Source organism: Arachis hypogaea, chromosome 10 (assembly GCF_003086295.3).
Source record: "Arachis hypogaea cultivar Tifrunner chromosome 10, arahy.Tifrunner.gnm2.J5K5, whole genome shotgun sequence".
Lineage (NCBI taxonomy): Eukaryota > Viridiplantae > Streptophyta > Magnoliopsida > Fabales > Fabaceae > Arachis > Arachis hypogaea.
Window position 1 is genome coordinate 88832353 of NC_092045.1, and position 13736 is coordinate 88846088.

At 33.9% G+C, this 13736-nt stretch overlaps 1 non-coding gene across 1 annotated transcript; it reads right to left on the reverse strand.

Moving 5' to 3' along the window:
* Positions 1 to 2499: 2499 nt before the first annotated feature.
* Positions 2500 to 2607, reverse strand: LOC112718730 (small nucleolar RNA R71). The gene has a single exon (XR_003161057.1). It is a non-coding gene; the product is annotated as a small nucleolar RNA R71 (small nucleolar RNA).
* Between the last annotated feature and the right edge of the window lie 11129 nt (positions 2608 to 13736).

Sequence of the window (13736 nt, forward strand, 5' to 3'; positions counted from 1 at the left end):
GATTGGATGAAGGCAGTAGGAAAGCAGAGATTCAAAAGGGATAAAGCATCTCTATACACTTATCTGAAATTCCCACCAATGATTTACATAAGTATCTCTATCTTTATTTTATGTTTTATTTATCTTTTAATTATCAAAATTCTATAACCATTTGAATCCGCCTGACTGAGATTTACAATATGACCATAGCTTGTTTCAAGCCGACAATCTCCGTGGGATCGACCCTTACTCACGTAAGGTTTATTAGTTGCACGACCCAGTGCACTTGCTCGTTAGTTGTGCGAAGTTGTGAAAAAGAGTTGAGATTACAATTGTGTGTACCAAGTTGTTGGCGCCATTGAGATCACAATTTCATGCACCAAGTTGATGCGCCGTTGCCGGGGATTGTTCGAGTTTGGACAACTGACGGTTCATCTTGTTGCTCAGATTAGGTAATTTTCTTCTTGTTTTAACCATTATTTTATTTTATTTTGAAAAAAAAGTTTTCAAAAATCTTTCAAAATTTTTCTTCTTTTTTCATTTTTCAAAAAAAAATAATTTTTGAAAAACAAAAAAAATTTATAAATTCATAAAAATAAAAAATATTTTGTGTTTAGTGTTTGAGTCTAGTGTCAATTTTTAAGTTTGGTGTCTTGCATGTTTTAATTTTTCTAAAAAAATTTTCAAATATTCATGCATTGCATTCTTCATGATCTTCGAGTTGTTCTTGATGAGTCTTTTTGGTTGATCTTCATATTTTTTTGTTTTGTGTCTTTCCTTATTTTTCCTATGCATTTTTAGTTTGTTAGTGTCTAAGCATTAAAAATTTCTAAGTTTGGTGTCTTGCATGTTTTTCTTTTCTTGAAAATTTTTCAAAAATAAGTTCTTGATGTTCATCATGATCTTCAAAGTGTTCTTGGTGTTCATATTGACATTCAAAGTGTTCTTGCATGCATCATGTGTTTTGATTCATAATTTTTATGTTTTGAGTCATTTAGTTATTTTTATCTCTCCTCATAAAAAATTCAAAAATAAAAAAAATATCTTTTCCTTATTTTACTCATAAATTTTGAATTTTTGGGTTGACTTAGTCAAAAAATTTTAAAATAAGTTGTTTCTTGTTAGTTAAGTCAAGATTTCAATTTCAAAAAAATTTTATCTTTTCAAAATCAAATCTTTTCTTTTTTCTTTTATTATTTTCGAAAATTCTTTAAAATTAATTTTCAAAAATCGTTTTCTTAATTTTATCTTCTATTTTCAAAATTAATACTAACAATTAATGTTTTGATTCAAAAATTTCAAGTTTGTTACTTTCTTGTTAAGAAAGATTCAAACTTTAAATTTTAGAATCATATCTTTTGATTTCTTGTGAGTCAAGTCATTAGTTCTGATTTTAAAAATCAAATCTTTTTCAAAATAAATTTTAATCATATCTTTTCAATCATATCTTTTTTTTCAAATCATATCTTTTTCAAAAATTTGATTTCAAAAATCTTTTCTAACTTCCTATCTTTTCAAAATTGATTTCAAATCTTTTTCAACTAACTAATTGACTTTTTTGTTTGTTTTACTATTTCTTATCTTTTTCAAAACCACCTAACTACTTTTCTCTCTCTAATTTTCGAAAATCACCTCCCTCTTTTTCAAAATTCTTTTAATTAACTAATTATTTCAAATTATAATTTTAATTTTATTCCCATTCTTAATTTTTGAATTCTAACTAATAATTAAAATAAAAACAAAAATAATTTTCTTTTCTTAAAATTAAAGTTCGAAAACTCCTCTCTCTCATCTCTTTCTATTTATTTATTTAATCACTAACACTCTTCTCTTCTTCTTATAATTTGAACTCTTTCTTCCTCTTTGTGTTCGAATTCTTCTCTTCTCCTTCTCCTATTCTTATCTTCTTCTACTCACATAAAGGAATCTCTATACTGTGACATAGAGGAGTCCTCTTCTTTTTTGTTCTCTTCTTTTTCACATGAGCAGGAGCAAGGATAAGAACATTCTTGTTGAAACTGATCCGGAACCTGAAAGAACTCTGAAGAGGAAGCTAAGAGAAGCTAAACCACAACACTCTGAAGAGGACTTTACTGAAATTTTTGAAAAAGAAGTAGAGATGGCCGAACCCAATAACAATGGTAGAGGTACAAGAAAGATGCTTGGTGACTTCACTGCACTAATTCCGACTTCCATGGAAGAAGCATCTCAATCCCTGCCATTGGAGTAAACAATTTTGAGCTTAAGCCTTGATTAGTTTCTCTGATGCAACAGAATTGCAAGTTTCATGGACTTCCATCAGAAGATCCTTTTCAGTTCTTAACTGAATTTTTGCAGATCTGTGATACTGTTAAGACCAATGGAGTCGATCCCGAGGTCTATAAGCTTATGGTTTTCCCTTTTGTTGTAAGCGACAGAGCTAGAACATGGTTGGACTCTCAACCTAGAGATAGCCTGAACTCTTTGGATAAGCTGGTCACCGCTTTCTTAGCCAAGTTCTTTCCTCCTCAAAAGCTGAGCAAGCTTAGAGTGGATGTTCAAACCTTCAAGCAGAAAGAAGGTGAATCCCTCTATGAAGCTTGGGAGAGATACAAGCAACTGATCAAAAAGTGTCCCTCTGACATGCTTTCAGAATGGACCATCCTGGATATATTCTACGATGGTCTGTCTGAATTGTCTAAGATGTCATTGGACCATTCTGCAGGTGGATCTATTCACTTGAAGAAAACACCTGCAGAAGCTCAGGAACTCATTGACATGGTTGCAAATAACCAGTTCATGTACACTTCTGAAAGGAATCCTGTGAGTAATGGGACGCCTTAGAGGAAGGGAGTTCTTGAAATTGATGCTCTGAATGCCATATTGGCTCAGAACAAAATATTGACTCAACAAGTCAGTATGATTTTTTAGAGTCTGAATGGTTTGCAAAATGCATCCAACAGTACTAAAGAAGCATCTTCTGAAGAAGAAGCTTATGATCCTGAGAACCCTGTAATGGCAGAGGTGAATTACATAGGTGAAGCCTATGGAAACACCTATAATCCCTCATGGAGAAATCATCCAAATTTCTCATGGAAGGATCAACAAAAGCCTCAACAAGGCTTTAACAATAATAATGGTGGAAGAAACAGGTTTAGCAATGGCAAGCCTTTTCCATCATCCTCTCAGCAACAGGCAGAGAATTCTGAGCAGAGCCCCTTTAGCTTAGCAAACATAGTCTCTGATCTATCTAAGACCACTCTAAGTTTCATGAATGAAACAAGGTCCTCCATTAGAAATTTGGAGGCACAAGTGGGCCGCTGAGTAAAAGAGTCACTGAAACTCCTCCTACTACTTTCCCAAGCAATACAGAAGAGAATCCAAAAAGAGAGTGCAAGGCCATAACCTTACCTGGTGTGGCCGAACCTAGAGAGGAGGAGGAGGACGTGAATCCCAGTGAGGAAGACCTCATGGGACGTCCTCTGGACAAAAGGAGTTCCCATTTGAGGAACCTAAGGAATATGACGCTCATCTAGAGACCATAGAGATTCCATTGAACCTACTTCTACCATTCATGAGCTTTGATGACTATTCCTCCTCTAGAGAGGATGAAGATATCACTGAAGAGCAAGTTGCTAAGTACATTGGAGCAATCATGAAGCTGAATGCCAAGTTGTTTGGTAATGAGACTTGGGTGGATGAACCCTCCCTGCTCACCAATGAACTGAATGACTTGGTTAGGCAGACATTACCTCAAAAGAAACAGGATCCTGGTAAATTTTTAATTCCCTGTACTATAGGCACCATGACTTTTGAGAAGGCTCTGTGTGACCTGGGGTCAGGCATAAACTTAATGCCACTCTCTGTAATGGAGAAACTGGGAATCTTTGAGGTACAGGCTGCCAAATTTTCATTAGAGATGGCAGACAAATCAATGAAACAGGCTAATGGACAGGTAGAGGACGTGCTAGTAAAGGTCAAAGGCCTTTACATCCCTGCTGATTTCCTAATCCTAGACACTGGGAAGGATGAGGATGAATCCATCATCCTTGGAAGACCCTTCCTAGCCACAGCAAAGGCTATGATTGATGTGGACAGAGGAGAGTTGATCCTTCAATTGAATGAGGACTACCTTGTGTTTAAAACTCAAGGATTTCCCTCTGTAACCATGGAGAGGAAGCAAGGAAAGTTTCTCTCAATGCAGAGTCAAACAAAGCCCCCACAGTCAAACTCTAAGTTTGGTGTTGGGAGGCCACAACCAAACTCTAAGTTTGGTGTTGAACCCCCACATTCAAACTCTAAGTTTGGTGTTGGGAGGTTCCAACCATGCTCTGAACATCTGTGAAGCTCCATGAGAGCTCACTATCAAGCTATTGACATTAAAGAAGCACTTGTTGGGAGGCAACCCAATTTTTATTTATCTATGTTAAAATTTATTTTTCATTATTATTTTATGTTTTCTTTAGGTTGATGAGCATGTGGAGTCACATGAACAACTGCAATTATTTTAATAAAATCAAAAATAGCATTAAAAATAGCACACCTTGGAGGAAGAGCTTACTGGCGTTCCAATAAGAGTAGCAGAATGGGCATTAAACGCCCAGTCTGGCACCATTCTGGGTGTTAAATGCCAGAAAGAAGCACCAGGCTGGTGTTTAACGCCAGAAAGAAGCACCAGGCTAGCATTTAATGCCAGAAAGAAGCAACAAGCTGGCGTTAAATGCCAGAAACAGGCTACAGCTTGGCGTTTAACGCCAGAAATAGGCAGCAGTCTGGCGTTAAACGCCAGTATTGCATATAAAGGGTGTTTACGCGCCTAAATGGAGCAGGGATGAGAAATTCTTGACACCTCAGGATCTGTGGACCCCACAGGATCCCCATCTACTCCCCTTTTTCTTTTTTTGCTCAAGGACAAGCAAACCCTTTAAGTTTGGTATGGAAAAAAAGTGTTACTTTTTGTTTTTTCATAACCATTTGTGGCACCTAAGACCGGAGAAACCTCTAGAAAGAGGAAAAGGAAGGCAATTGCTTCCACCTCCGAGTCATGAGAGATGAAGAGGTTCATCTCAAGGGTCCATAGTTCAGTGGTAGAGCATTTGATTGTAGATCAAAGAGCCATGAGGGAAGAGCAATAAAGGCAAGGAAGAAACATAGAGGAGCTCAAGGGCACCATTGATTCTTCAAGAGGAAAATGCCACTCCCACTAAGGTGGACTCATTCCTTAATCTCCTTGTCTATTTATTTTTCTGTTTTCGGTTTTGAGCTTTATGTTTGGCTATGTTTTGTGTCTTCACTACATGATCATTAGTGTCTAGTGTCTATGTCTTAAAGCTATAAATAATTCCATGAATCCTTCACCTCTCTTAAATGAAAAATGTGCCTAATTACAAAAGAATAAGAAGTACTTGGATTTCAAATTTTATCTTGAAATTAGTTTAATTATTTTGATATGGTGGCAATACCTTTTGTTTTCTGAATGAATGCTTGAACAGTGCATATTTTTTATAGTGATGTTTATGAATGTTAAAATTGTTGGCTCTTGAAAGAATGATGAACAAAGAAAAATGTTATTGATAATCTAAAAAATCATGAGATTGATTCTTGAAGCAAGAAAAAGTAGTGAATAAGAAAGCTCGCGAAAAAAAAAGTGGCAAAAATTAAAAGAAAAAGAAAGAAAAAGAAAAAGCAAGCAGAAAAAGCCAATAGCCCTTAAAACCGAAAGGCAAGGGTAAAAAGGATCCAAGGCTTTGAGCATTAATGGATAGGAGGGCCCAAGGAAATAAAATACAGGCCTAAGCGGCTAAATCAAGTTGTCCCTAACCATGTGCTTGTGTCATGAAGGTCCAAGTGAAAAGCTTGAGACTGAGTGGTTAAAGTCGTGATCCAAAGCAAAAAGAGTGTGCTTAAGAACTCTGGACACCTCTAATTTGGGACTTTAGCAAAGCTAAGTCACAATCTGAAAAGGTTCACCCAATTATGTGTCTGTGGCATTTATGTATCCGGTGGTAATACTGGAAAACAAAGTGCTTAGGGCCACGACCAAGACTCATAAAGTAGCTGTGTTCAAGAATCAACATACTGAACTAGGAGAATCAATAACACTATATAAAATTCTGAGTTCCTATAGATGCCAATCATTCTGAATTTCAAAGGATAAAGTGAGATGCCAAAACTATTCAGAAGCAAAAAGCTACTAGCCCCGCTCATCTAATTGGGACTAAGTTTCATTGATATTGTGAGATTCATTGTATATTCTCTTCTTTTTATCCTATTTTGTTTTCAATTGCTTGGGGACAAACAACAATTTAAGTTTGGTGTTGTGATGAGTGGATAATTTATACGTTTTTTGACATTATTTTTACATAGTTTTTAGTATGTTTTATTCACTTTTTAGTATATTTTTATTAGTTTTTAAGCAAAATTCACATTTCTGGACTTTACTATGAGTTTGTGTATTTTTCTATGATTTCAGGTATTTTCTAGCTGAAATTGAGGGACCTGAGCAAAAATCTGATTCAGAGGCTGACAAAGGACTGCTGATGCTGTTGGATTTTGACCTCCTTGAACTCGAAATAGATTTTTTAGAGCTACAGAGGTCCAAATGGTGCGCTTTGAATTGCATTAGAAAGTAGACATCCAGGGCTTTCCAGCAATATATAATAGTCCATACTTTGCCTGAGTTTAGATGACGCAAACTGGCGTTCAACGCCAGCTTTCTGCCCTATTCTAGCGTTAAACGCCAGAAACAAGTTTCAAGCCAGAGTCAAACGCCAGAAACAAGTTACAAACTGGCGTTTAACTCCACAGAAGGTCTCTACACGTGAAAGCTTCAATGCTCAGCCCAAGCACACACCAAGTGGGCTCGAAAGTGGATTTTTGCATCATTTACTTAATTCTGTAACCCTAGTAACTAGTTTAGTATAAATAGAACTTTTTACTATTGTACTAGGGGTCTTTTTCCCTATTTTTGAATTCATATGCCCTTTGGGGAGGCTGGCCATTTGGCCATGCCTAGATCTTGTACTTATGTATTTTCAACGGTAGAGTTTCTACACACCATAGATTAAGGAGTGGAGCTTTGCTGTCCCTCGAGTATTAATGCAAAGTACTATTGTTCTTCTATCCACTTCAAGCTTATTCTTATTCTAAGATATTCACTCGCACTTCAACCTGATGAATGTGATGATCCGTGACACTCATTACCATTCTCACTTATGAACAATGTTCTGAAAATCGGACCGGACCGGCCGGTCTGACCGGTCTAACCGTGAACCGGCAACAATAACGGTTCGGTTAGTATCATAAAACCGTTAATTTGTAAACCGTTAATGAACCGTTGAATCGGTCGGGAACCGGCCGGTCAGACCGAACCGGGACCCGGCCGGTTTTCACTTTTCAACAAAAGAAAAATAAATAAAACACCCTCCTGACCCACTCCCTCTCTGTCTCTCTCACTCACCGCATCTGCTTCCTTCTCTCAACAAAACCTAGCCTCCAAAGCCACTTTCTTCTTCAAGCCGTGTCACTGCCACCGCGCTACCGCCGCCGTCCGCACTGCACCCATGGTCGTCGAAACGCGTCTGCTCGCCTCGCTTTCCCGTCAGTTTTGAGCTTCCGCGTCTGTTCTGAGCTTTCACCGCCTCTGTATCGCTGTGCTTCCGCCACGGTGCTCCCTCTTCGTCGCTTGGTCGAGCTTGCCTCAAGCCATTGTTTTTGCTCCAGCCTGCTGTTATCAACAGTTTCACCACGCTTCGGCCTCTGTTTTGGCTGAGCTTACGCCAGTGCTCAGCCCTGATCTGAGCTCCCTCTCCCTCATCTGAAATGCTGAATCTGTGTTGTTCATGGTTTTTTTTAAGCAATTTCTTGCTTATCTGTTTTGAGTTTTCTTAGGTTTCCTGAATCAATTTAATTTAGTTTGTTCGTTCATGATCAATTATTTAATTGCAGACTTGATTTTATTACTGATGATGAGTAATGAGTATTATTGAACATTATTGAGCTGTTCCTGTTATGAGTAATAATTTTCTTAGATTTTTCTGTTATGAGCAATTTAGATTATTTTATTTTACAGTAATTATGGAACTGTTTTTGTTGTTCAGATGTATTTTTTTATTTAATTGTTCAGTGTTGTGTTTATTGTTGTTGCTGATTGTTGCTGTTTGTTCATGGTTTTTGATTGGTGATGTTTGTTCACTGCTATATTTATTCTTATTGTTCTTGCTTGTTGCTATTTTTCTTGTGCTATTTGTTTTTTGAGTTCCTGTTTTTCATGTTTTTGCTGTTTTTCATGTTATTTTTTAAGGACTATTTGATTTCTGGCTCCTATATGTTTAGTATCTCTGAAGATGTTGATTGCTAGCATCCTGAAATCTTGAAGCAAGAAGTAATGTTTCCAGAACCTGATAGTTATGAGCCAACCATAGAAGGAGCTTTACCAACAAATAATATCTGTTCAATTTTTATTAATGGAACCTGCAGACTTGAGTCTATGGATATCTGTTCAATTTTACATGAAGTATCTGTCTCTGGTTGCACATTTACTTTGTGCTTGGGTCTTGTTCAAACAATTGGTAGCTCAGATGCTAATGGTCACTCTCTTTTTTCTTTCAAAAATCACTCATCTATCACAACTTCTTCTTATCAGTTCAATTGTTTCCTCATTTCATTTCATGTAATCATATATTCATGTTCTTTTTCTCTTCCATAATTAGTTGCTCTTTTTATTCATTGAAAAAATAATTTGCCTATTTAATTTAGTGTCATCACTGCCTTGCTAATGCTAATGCTAATGCTTAGTTACTGAATGCTCTATTTTGAACTTTTGATATGTTGTATAATGTACTGATTTTGTTGTTTTTAGTGTTTAATTTAGTGTCAACACCTCCTTGCTAATGGTCTGTTTAATTTAGTGTCATCACTGCCTTACTAATGCTAATGCTTGGTTACTGAATACTCTGTTTTGAACCTTTGATATGTTGTATAATGTACTGATTTTGCTGTTTAGTGTTTAATTTAGTGTCATCACTCATCACTGCCTTGCTAATGCTCTGTTTAATTTAGTGTCATCACTTCCTTGCTAATGCTAATGCTTGGTTACTGAATGCTCTGTTTTGAAATTTTGATATGTAGTATAATTTACTAATTTTTCTGTTTTTAGTGTTTAGTTTAGTGTCATCACTGCCTTGCTGAATGATGTTGCTAATGTACTGGTGTTGCTGTTTTAGTGTTTTGATAATGGACTGGTGTTGCTGTTTTAGTGTTTTATAATGTGTTGCTATTTCATTGTTGTTGTTCGATAATATACTGGTGTTGCTATTTTAGGGTTGCTAATGTACTTTTGATCTTTTTAAGATTTATATTAGACTATAATTATATTTTAGGGTGTTTAATTATAATTTATTTATTATTTTATTCTAAAACGGTTTTTCCGGTTGGACCATCGGTTAGACCGGTTGGACCAGTAAACCAGTGAACCAGTAACAAGAGCGGTTCGATGACCGGTCCGGTTCTCAAAACCTTGCTTATGAACACGTGCCTGACAAACACTTTCGTTCTACATGCGAAAGCTAGAAACTTTATCTCTTGGGTTTCTAATCAATGATTCACATCGACTCCCCTCTGACAATGGGGCATCTGAATCCGAGATTGGAATCTTCGTGGTATAGGCTAAAATTAATTGGCAGCATTCTTGAGATCCGGAAAGTCTAAACCTTGTCTGTGGTATTCCGAGTAGGATCTGGGAAGGGATGACTGTGACGAGTTTCAAACTCGCGACTGTGGGGTAGAGTGACAGACACAAAAGGATCATTAGATCTTATTCCCACACGATCGAGAACCAACAGCTGATTAGCCATGTGGTAGCTGTGCATGCTATTTTTCATCCGAGACGAGCAATCTGATAGTTGATTAGCTGTACAGAAACCATAGAGGACCATTTTCACCGAGAGGACGAAAAGTAGCCATTGACAATGGTGACACCCAACATACAGCTTGCCATGTAAAGGAGTATGAAGGATTCGATGAAGGCATTAGGAAAGCAGATATTCAAAAGGGATAAAGCATCTCCAAAAACTTATCTGAAATTTTCACTAATAATTTACATAAGTATCTCTATCTTTATTTTATGTTTTATTTATCTTTTAATTATCAAAATTCTATAACCATTTGAATCCGCCTGACTGAGATTTACAAGATGACCATAGCTTGCTTCAAGCCGATAATTTTCGTGGGATCGACCCTTACTCACGTAAGGTTTATTACTTGGACGACCCAATGCACTTGCTGGTTAGTGGTACGAAGTTGTGAAAAAGAGTTGAGATTATAATTGTGCGTACCAAGTTGTTGGCGCCATTTAGATCACAATTTCGTGCACCAAGCATCTACCATTTACCATGCAAGGGGTTATCCTTATTATACTTACCGCATTAATCATGATCCATAAACTTCTGTATCGCTACATACAACTTAGGTCTCATGTTCTTAGTGGGTATCTAAGCAGAAATGTACTTATCAATATCTGCAGGAGACCTTGACTTCGTAGATGAATGCATGAAAAGTAGGATGTGAGCATGTGGTAAACCACGTTTTTGGAACTCAATTGTGCATACATCTAAGATAAACATTAAAAGAGAAGAATATTACTTAAAGTGATGAACAAAAAATTAGCATAAGATAAAAACAACAAAAACTTAAATCACTTACATCTATATATCTTGCCAAAATAGTGGCCATCTTTAAGGTCTCTCATTTGATGATTCAGTTTTATCTTGAAAACTCTTGAAACACTATAAAGTTTTTGTTTATTTGTGACAGTTTTTTCTCTTATTTGTGAAGATTTATAACCTCCCACCAAATGGCTTGTGAAGGTTTCTAAAACTCCCAAAATTTGAGGTACCACAAGCCTACAACGTCTTTTGTAGGAGAGTTTTTAAAAACTTCTACGATCTATTTAGTAGGGGTTTTATATTGGATTTTTGTGGTGGTTTTAAATCAATTTTGTGGTAGTTTAAAACCTCCACAAATTGATTTTCTAATTTAACAAAAATTAACTATTTTGTGAAATTTTTAAACCTCCGCAAATCTTGTAATTATTTATTTATTTTTAATTTCAAAACATTCATTAATCTCATCTCATTTACGTACTCTCAAATTAGAAATTTATTTTTTAATATCAAAATTTAAAAAACTAAATCTTTTATAACACAATTCATCAATATAAAATATAACTCTATATATAAAAATTTAGGTTTAATTACTCTGTTAGTCCCTATAGTTTCGTGAAATTTTCAATTAGGTCCCTATACTTTTTTTTCCTTTTAATTGAGTCTTTGCACTAATTTTTTTTAATTGGGTCCCTACACTTTTTTTTTCTTTTATTTAGGTTCCTATACCAATTATTTTTTTAGTTGGATCCCTATAAAATTAAGCCAATTACTACTAAAAAGGACTTAATTGAAAAAAAAAATTTAGTACAAAGACTCAATTAAAAAAAAAGTATAAGGACCTAATTGAAAATTTTACAAAACTATAGGACTAACAAAATAATTAAACCAAAAATTTATGAATGTCAATAATTCTAAATATAATTGTATATAGTATTATTCTACAAGTAAATAATACATTTTGGATTGAGTAGAACTATCAATCATTATCTTTGAGATTCATTGCAGCCTCTTCCTCATCACTCTCTGTACAAAAATCAAACAATGCAACAATGTTTGAACAAGTGAATTTTTTTTTTTAAGTTCAAACTTGTTCATATAATCCTTTCTCAAGTTTTTCAATATCTTGATTTATAGCTTCATCTTTCTCAGCTAAATCATGCTACACCTTGTAAAAGAAGATTAAGGAGCATGACCATGATTCTAGTAAACATCAAATAACTATGGCTATAATTTCATATAGCAATAAAAGCTTACCAATAATTGACACACAAAAATAGAATGAAATAATTGACTGTGCCACACTAGCAATTAACCAACAGTAATTAACAACATAAATTAAAGGACAAGTTTAAAAGCATTCTTCATCAACTCAAGTATCATGGTAATGATCTTGTCATTTAGTTTATATAAGACTTTAATATGATACAATTTGACTATAAATTCTAGTTTTATGAAGTCTCTTCTTTTTTATAATTTTTGATTGCCTTCTTTAAATAACTCATCAAAATCTTTACAATTTTCTCTTAGCTTATGGTTTACAGAATCTTTTGTGTCTAAATCTTTACCGATGTTTTTGATCCATATATATTCCGAAAGCATCATTTACCATGTTATCTAGGAGATAAGCATGTAACATTCATTTGTAAGGCTATAATGAATAAAAAAAATGTTGAGGTAAAATTAAGTAAAATATAAAACAAAAAAAAAATTAAGAGGATAGAATTGAAAAGTGATATGACCATATCAGGAGTTATCTCCATGAAGAATGAACGACCTTCTTGGAGATTAGAAAAAACAACCATGAGAAAGAGACAAAAAAGAAACCAGTGTAATTGGATAATAGAAATAAGAAATCCTATTACGAGGAATCAACAGTAACACTGTGTTTGGATCCATAGAAATGAGAAAGAAAGAAAATACACCGAAAGAAAATTGATGGAAAATGAAATTTTTCTTTGATTGGATGAGCATAGAAAATGGATGGAAAAGGAAAACAGAACAGCTAATGGGTAGTCCGAATATATGAGCGACATCCTCTAATGTCACTGTAACCTCACCGATCGGCAATACAAAAGTGTGAGTTTCAGGCCTCTATCTTTTAACCAGAGCAGCTAACATGGGATGAAATCCTCTTATGACTCCAATTCTAGACACATGGTAGAATCTTGTGGCGCGTAAGTAGTTCTCCACTATCGAATTCCACGTTTGTGGCGGATCCAGTTTACGCACCAACAAATTCCGATTAGGCTACATCAACAAAAATATCTGTTACATTATTTAAATAATAATCCTTATAAATATATTAATAAACATTCACATAATTATTTTAATATCTTATTTATTAAAATATTCAACATAGTTTATCTATTTATTTATTTATTTATTAAAAATTTAAATTCCTTATTTATTATAATATTTATTTTTTAATTTTTTATAATATTATTTATTAATTAACATACGCATATTTATGTTAAAAAATTCAAAATTTTTACTACTTAAAAAGTTTATGCATATATTTATTAGTATACAAACCGTAAATATATATGTATATATTATATTATATTATTATTATTTGTATATTATTATTATTATTATTATTATTATTATTATTATTATTATTATTATTATATTTTTAAATTGATATAAATGAGCGATTTTTTTTTACTCATGCATGAAAAACTAATATTTTTCTATTTTTTGCAACATACATTTTTTTTGTTTATTAACAGAATATATATTTATTTTACTATAGCATTTTAATATTTTATTGTAAAAAATATATATTTTATTATAAAATTTTTATTACATTACATAATATACAGTTTATTATATTATAGTTTTTTTATAACATAAAATTAATCTCAAAATAAAAATATATATATACATTACTATATTAAATAACAAAAAATAACAGAAAATTAAAACACAATAAAGATATAATGTACCAACTTACATAAATTGGATGATCCAAATAATTTATAATATATTTTTCCGGAAAACAGTAATTACGAACCATCTTTTAAAATAAAGACAAAAAAATTTGTTTCCTCCTATTTTCCAATCTTCCTCTTTTTTCTACTGCAACCTTCCTTCTCCTTTTTCTTGATCACTAAT